Below are 6,000 nucleotides of genomic sequence, written 5' to 3'. Positions count from 1 at the left end.
CGTACAATCTGTAGCCTCATATAGGTGAGTAGAGTTTACAGGTGATTAATTTTACAAAACTAGATTCAGTATGGCATAAATGGAGTATGGACAGGCGTGGCTTAGAATGGAGTAACAAGTGGTCAGTGCCCCTGGGCCCTTCTCTAGCTAAACGCCCCCCTGCGGTCTGCATGTATGTTTGGCACCATAATTGTGTGTTGATTTTGTCTTAGTAATGATTTTGTGCATGGGAGTGGGTTAGTGCTGCAGCTTCACCTAACTGGCATTATGACAATGATTTATGGAGCAGACCATCAGCAGGCAAGCCATGCTTGATTGCACAAATGTACTGAGCATTCCTGAGAGTTGACTAAGTCCCATGCCACGCTCCATCATATATCAGACACTGAGCGCTTTTTGATGTGTTGGGATTGGTGCAGCGCGTGACATGCTTCTCAGAGCTTAGTCATGGGTGGGTTTGGATTCAGAAGGAGCACTATGACTGTGAGGTGTTCTACAGAGTAAAGGGTAGAGGGGAAAAAACAGGCTTTCCATGTAGTATGTATGCATGTATGTATAGCTGTATGTGTCATATATATAGTTATATATGTGTCTATATACATATATATATATACACACACACACACACCTGTCACGGTGCATGTTTTAAATTTAGGTATGACCATGTTAAATGTATGCATGAATATCATTAGTAATTTTTCCATTATTAATATGTCCACAGATGAGCCAGCCCAAGCACAAGAGGGTCTCCGTGGGGCCCTCTTACGAATCCGAGCCCACATGCGCCAGGTCATGGTTGAATTGGACCAGCTGCTGGATGGCGCAATTTAATTTAATTTTTTTTTTTATAAAAAAGTTTTGTACAGTTAATAAATAGTTTATTACAGTTCGAAGTTGTCTGTGTGTTTTTTTAAAATGGAAAAGTATATGTGTAACTTGTTTATAATCTTTTAAATAAGCAAAATGTACATACTGTATATAGATGTATGTTATGTTCACATGCTGTAAGGGTTAATGTGTGTAATGAATGTAGTAGTAATGTGTTTCAGTATATATTAGGATTTTATTGATTCAAATAGACAACAATCCCTTTTTAATGAGGTCGCCTAATTGCATAAGTGGATCATGTGATCGCTGTGTGTGCTCAGAGAAATAGTGTTGTATTTAGCGTAAATACTCCGCATCGGTGCGTACGGCCAGCTTCCCATCCGTTCTGACGCGGTAAGACCGTGCTTACGCTGTAAGACCGTGCAGAATCTGTACGTGTCCACCGCACACGCAAGGTTTGTATGTCGTCCGTACACACGCCCTGTTCTTAAAGAGTGAGTCCGTCCGAATGCGGGGGCTCAATGGGCGTTTCTACGGACGATGTCCGCATAGCGTTGCGTGCGGCCCGCTCCGTAAGAATTCGGGAAAGTACGCACCGATCAGAATAAGGGCCTATATGTCTATGGAAGATATACTGCTTTCGGCAAAAGATAGGACATCTGAATTCTCTGAGACCTGGCTTCCCTGGCTTACAACAAGAAATGGAGTGGAACTGAAAGATAGCGCTCAGTGGTAGCTAGGTTCAGAGGGTGAATAACCTCAAGTAAACAAAGATTTATACAAAACCATATGCAACTGGGTCACACAGGAATTAGGTACAGTGGATGGTTTCAATATTCCAATCAGATCCAAAAATGTTCTCCCCTAATATGCATAAAGGGAAGACATAATAGGATGAGACATAGTGCAGATCAATCAGGTATAAACCAAATGTCCACACGCCAATAAAACACGCCTGGCGTGTGGACATTTGGTTTCCGGGTAGCAGTTACCAACGGCCGAGGAGGATCGTGGACTGAGCCCCGCCTTGATTCCGGACCAAGGGACCCAGAACAGGAGATGGCTCCGAACATCTTCATGCCTGCTGTTTTGCCTGGAACCATTGTTTTTACACTTTTAATACCGTCAACACTTTGTAAGTGTATCTTCCAGATTAAAACCTTTTATACAGTACCTGATTGATCTGCACTATGTCTCTTCCTATTATGTCTTCCCTTTATGCATATTAGGGGAGAACATTTTTGGATCTGATTAGAATATTGAAACCATCCACTGTACTTAATTCCTGTGTGACCCATGATCAGTTGCATATGCTTTTGTATAAATCTTTGTTTACTTGAGGTTATTCACCCTCTGAACCTAGCTACCACTGAGCGCTATCTTTCAGTTCCACTCCATTTCTTGTTGCATTGATTCTTTGAGTAGTTTGAGGTGTGTATCTACTCTGTGGTTCTGTATGTAGCAGCACTTTGGTTTGATTGTGCATCCACACAGTTTTAACTATTGTTCCTTTCCCCTGGCTTACATACAAGGAATCAGTCCATTATAAGATCTACGATCCAAAGCTACCCCAACCTTAGCCCAACAAACAATGTAAACCCCAGAGCTCTCTCTACCTTACCCTCCGCAAAGTACTCCGTGCCCCCCCACCCCCTCTCCCCTCCCCCCCTTCTTCTCCGCTCTTCCCTCTCCCCTCGTTTCAAATGACAACACAAAAAAAAGTTTAATCAAAAATGTTTAATGTATGCTCAGAATGTCATTGTTTCTGCAATATGTTAACAAACTTGCTGTCATTTTATTGTGTGCTATAATTTCAATAAAAACAGAATATACAAAAAAATATGTTTTACTATGTTGATATTTCTAGTGCCACACAGAAAAAAAAGAATAAGCATGGGGAACACTGTAAACAAGAGAACTCTTGTAATAACACTTATAATAAACTCTGCAATTTAATGATCGTTAAAATTGAGGTTCTTAGCATCATTTTTGGGTAAAATAAATATTGGTCAACATACCACAGCCAGATGACCGGGTCCCTAACATTCCTAAGGTTCAAGTCAAGAGCACAGGTACCCCCGGCCAGCACAACTCCCACTGCCCCAAGGCATTCAACTATTGAGAAGTAGCTACTAAACATATTAGTGTTTAGAGTGTGCACCTGCACATTCTGTACTCTCCGGAACATCTGGAAGGCTTTCAAATCTCAGGTGGTGCTCCTTCCTTAGTTAAACCTTTTGGAGAATAGAGTCAGTGTAGGGGTTTTGCAAGGCTTCGCGTGGAAGCCTTAATCTTCCTGTTTAAGATGAATGAAATGAGAACAGATGGGTGATAAGAGTGGATAAGAGTTTTGGCAGCATCTTTGTTAGTAAATGGCATATTGTTCTGGTATTTGTAAGGTGGAAATGACAGGACTCAGAGCTGGTGGATGGCTGGTATAAAGCAGGCTTTGGAGTAAACTGTGACACTAGTGAATTTAGGAGACAGGAAAATGAGGTGTTATTACTGATGATGGAGATTTGAGGGAAGAGGTAATTCTGGGAGGTGGGAAAAAAGTTCTGATTTGAACAGGTAGCCATCGGACAAACAGAGCTCTTTTTTATCTGGACAGTAGAAACCCACTTCTAGGTACCATTACATCTGCTATGTAACTGATTCATCATCCACACTGAAACTGGGGAATATGCCCAAGGACAGACTTTATTTACAGTAGCTATTGACTTTACAAATTTGTTGCCTGCTTTTTACCAGCATTAATAATATGTTTTATTAGATTTTTTTCTTTTTTTCTTGTGTGGTAGTTGTCTTCTTGTTATTAATTTAGTTTTTTTTTATATATAAAGTATATTAATACACAATTGAGCACATTATATAACTCTTGAGCTTTTATAATGGCTGTCTGTCAAACAAGCAGAGAAGAGAACTGAAGGTGGTAAAAAGGTTACAGGGATTGTGGGATAATACAGACTTTAGAAATTAGAAAAGTGAAGGTTGCTATATGTTATATACTGTATTATTTAGAGCTGAAGTGAGTGGATTGTTGCAGAAAGAGGCAGTGCAATTGGGGCAGGACAGTGTAGTAATAGGAGACTATAGTGTATATACTGTAATAATGGTCAGAGCAGATGCCAGACGGTATATAGTAAAGAGAATGTCCATTCCAGTTGTTGCCAACTTGAGAATACCTGGTTTTTGCTGTTAGGATTGGAGGATATGTGTTTTGAAAAATATATTAGATTTTTTTAGGGAGAAAGAATATAATTAAATTAACAATAGACATAATGGGGAAATAACCACAATCATAAGTGCCACCATCCATTCTCTAACCTTTCAGCCTCACTGTGGTGAACACACACCCTACCCATTTATTTAACCATCTGCCCCCCTCCTTAAGGTGCTGGTAACTAGAATCTATAACTGTAGCCATCTGTGCGCTGGAGAGTGTCAGGGTTTCAGATTTAATGTATAGTTGATGCATGAAAAGAACTACAAAATTTTGATTTTTATTGAGTACTTTGGAAATTAAATAGATTTCCTTCAGTGGTGGTGGTGCTTTCAGGTATTTCTTATAATAAAAAGTTAATAATTTGAGATAACCAATTGGTGCAGTAAAATTCTTGAGCAGCATGAAAATGAATGGTCAAGTTATTGACAGATCAGAGAATACATTTGTGTTAGTAAGTAGCAACGCAAAGAAAAGGCTCTAAATCATGGTTGGATTTGTAAGTGGAAAAATTGATTTTAAATTGCATTCTGGGAGAAGTAGTTGAGTAGTGCAATGAATGTCAGGCAGAAGTATTAAGAAAACAATTAGTAAGGAAAATAAGTCTGGCAGCCACATTCATCAGGGCTGATGCAATGCCAGTTTGGTTAATGGAAGGATGCTTAGAGAAGGTTACAATTCAGATGATAAGTGCATTAATTAGTGTTGTAATTGTGACATTCTTTGAAAATAAATTGATGCACTAAGTATTTTTTTAAGAGCTGGGGAAATTATTCTGTATAGGATTAAATCTGGTTACTGAATTGTAGCAAAGAATTATCAAGGGACAGAGGCGGAACTCTGTCCAATGAGGCAATGGAGTCATCTGCTGCCAGTCTCTGCTCCCAAGGGGGCACCTCTGCTCCCCTGCGAGCTTGAATCAGTTAATTGAAAGCCATTTATATCACTTCTGTGTCTGTCTCCCCTTCCTAGCAGGACCATAGATGTCACATTCTCTTTATTTTAAACATAATATACATAACATACATATATACACATGCATACATACAGGGGCGGATCCAGGATAAAATGACAGGGGGGGCACCATGATAAAAGAGGGTTTAGGTGGGGAAGGGGTGGTGTTAGTGGTGCCAGTATACATGCTAAGAGAGTGGCAGAGAGAGGTTGGGAATGGGATTAAAAATAGGCCCTGGCATTTAAAATACGCAGGTCCACCATGGTGACAAAAGTGAAGGATGTAGTTGTTTGCGTGCCGAAGGCGCGCTCCAGAAAAGGGGTGTGGCTACTCAACAGGGGGCGTGTCCTTGAGTGTAGTGTACAACACCATATACAACTTCTACACATTATGCAACAAATTACTAGACCCCATTATACAGTACTTGCCCCTTACACATGATGCCAAATGGAATGAGCCAAAATTCAAATAATGCCACATGGATTGTGTCAAAACTCACATAATAACACACGAATTGAGCCAAAATTCAAATAATAACACACGGATTGAGCCAAAATTCACATAATGCCAAATGGATTAAGCCAAAATTCACATAATGCCACATTGATTGTGTCAAAATTCACATAATGCCACATGGATTGTGTCAAAATTCACATAATGCCACACAGATTGAACCAAATTCAAAAAATACCATACGGATTGAGCCAAAATTCACATAATGCCACACAGATTAATCCAAAATTCACATAATGCCATACGGATTGAGCCAAAATTCACATAATGCCATACGGATTGAGCCAAAATTCACATAATGCCACACGGATTGAGCCAGAATTCCCATAATGTCACACAGATTAAGCCAAAATTCACAATACGCTTCATAAACAGGGACATTGTCCACCAAAGGCGCGCATTAAACATTTACACCATAATGTCCATTACACGTTAAGTTACACACCATTATGTCCATTATGTATTATGCCAAACACCATAA

Source organism: Crinia signifera, chromosome 1, assembly GCF_055691185.1.
Source record: "Crinia signifera chromosome 1, ASM5569118v1, whole genome shotgun sequence".
Taxonomy (NCBI): Eukaryota; Metazoa; Chordata; class Amphibia; order Anura; family Myobatrachidae; genus Crinia; species Crinia signifera.
The sequence above is the reverse complement of the archived record's forward strand: the minus strand, read 5'-3'. Positions refer to the sequence as shown.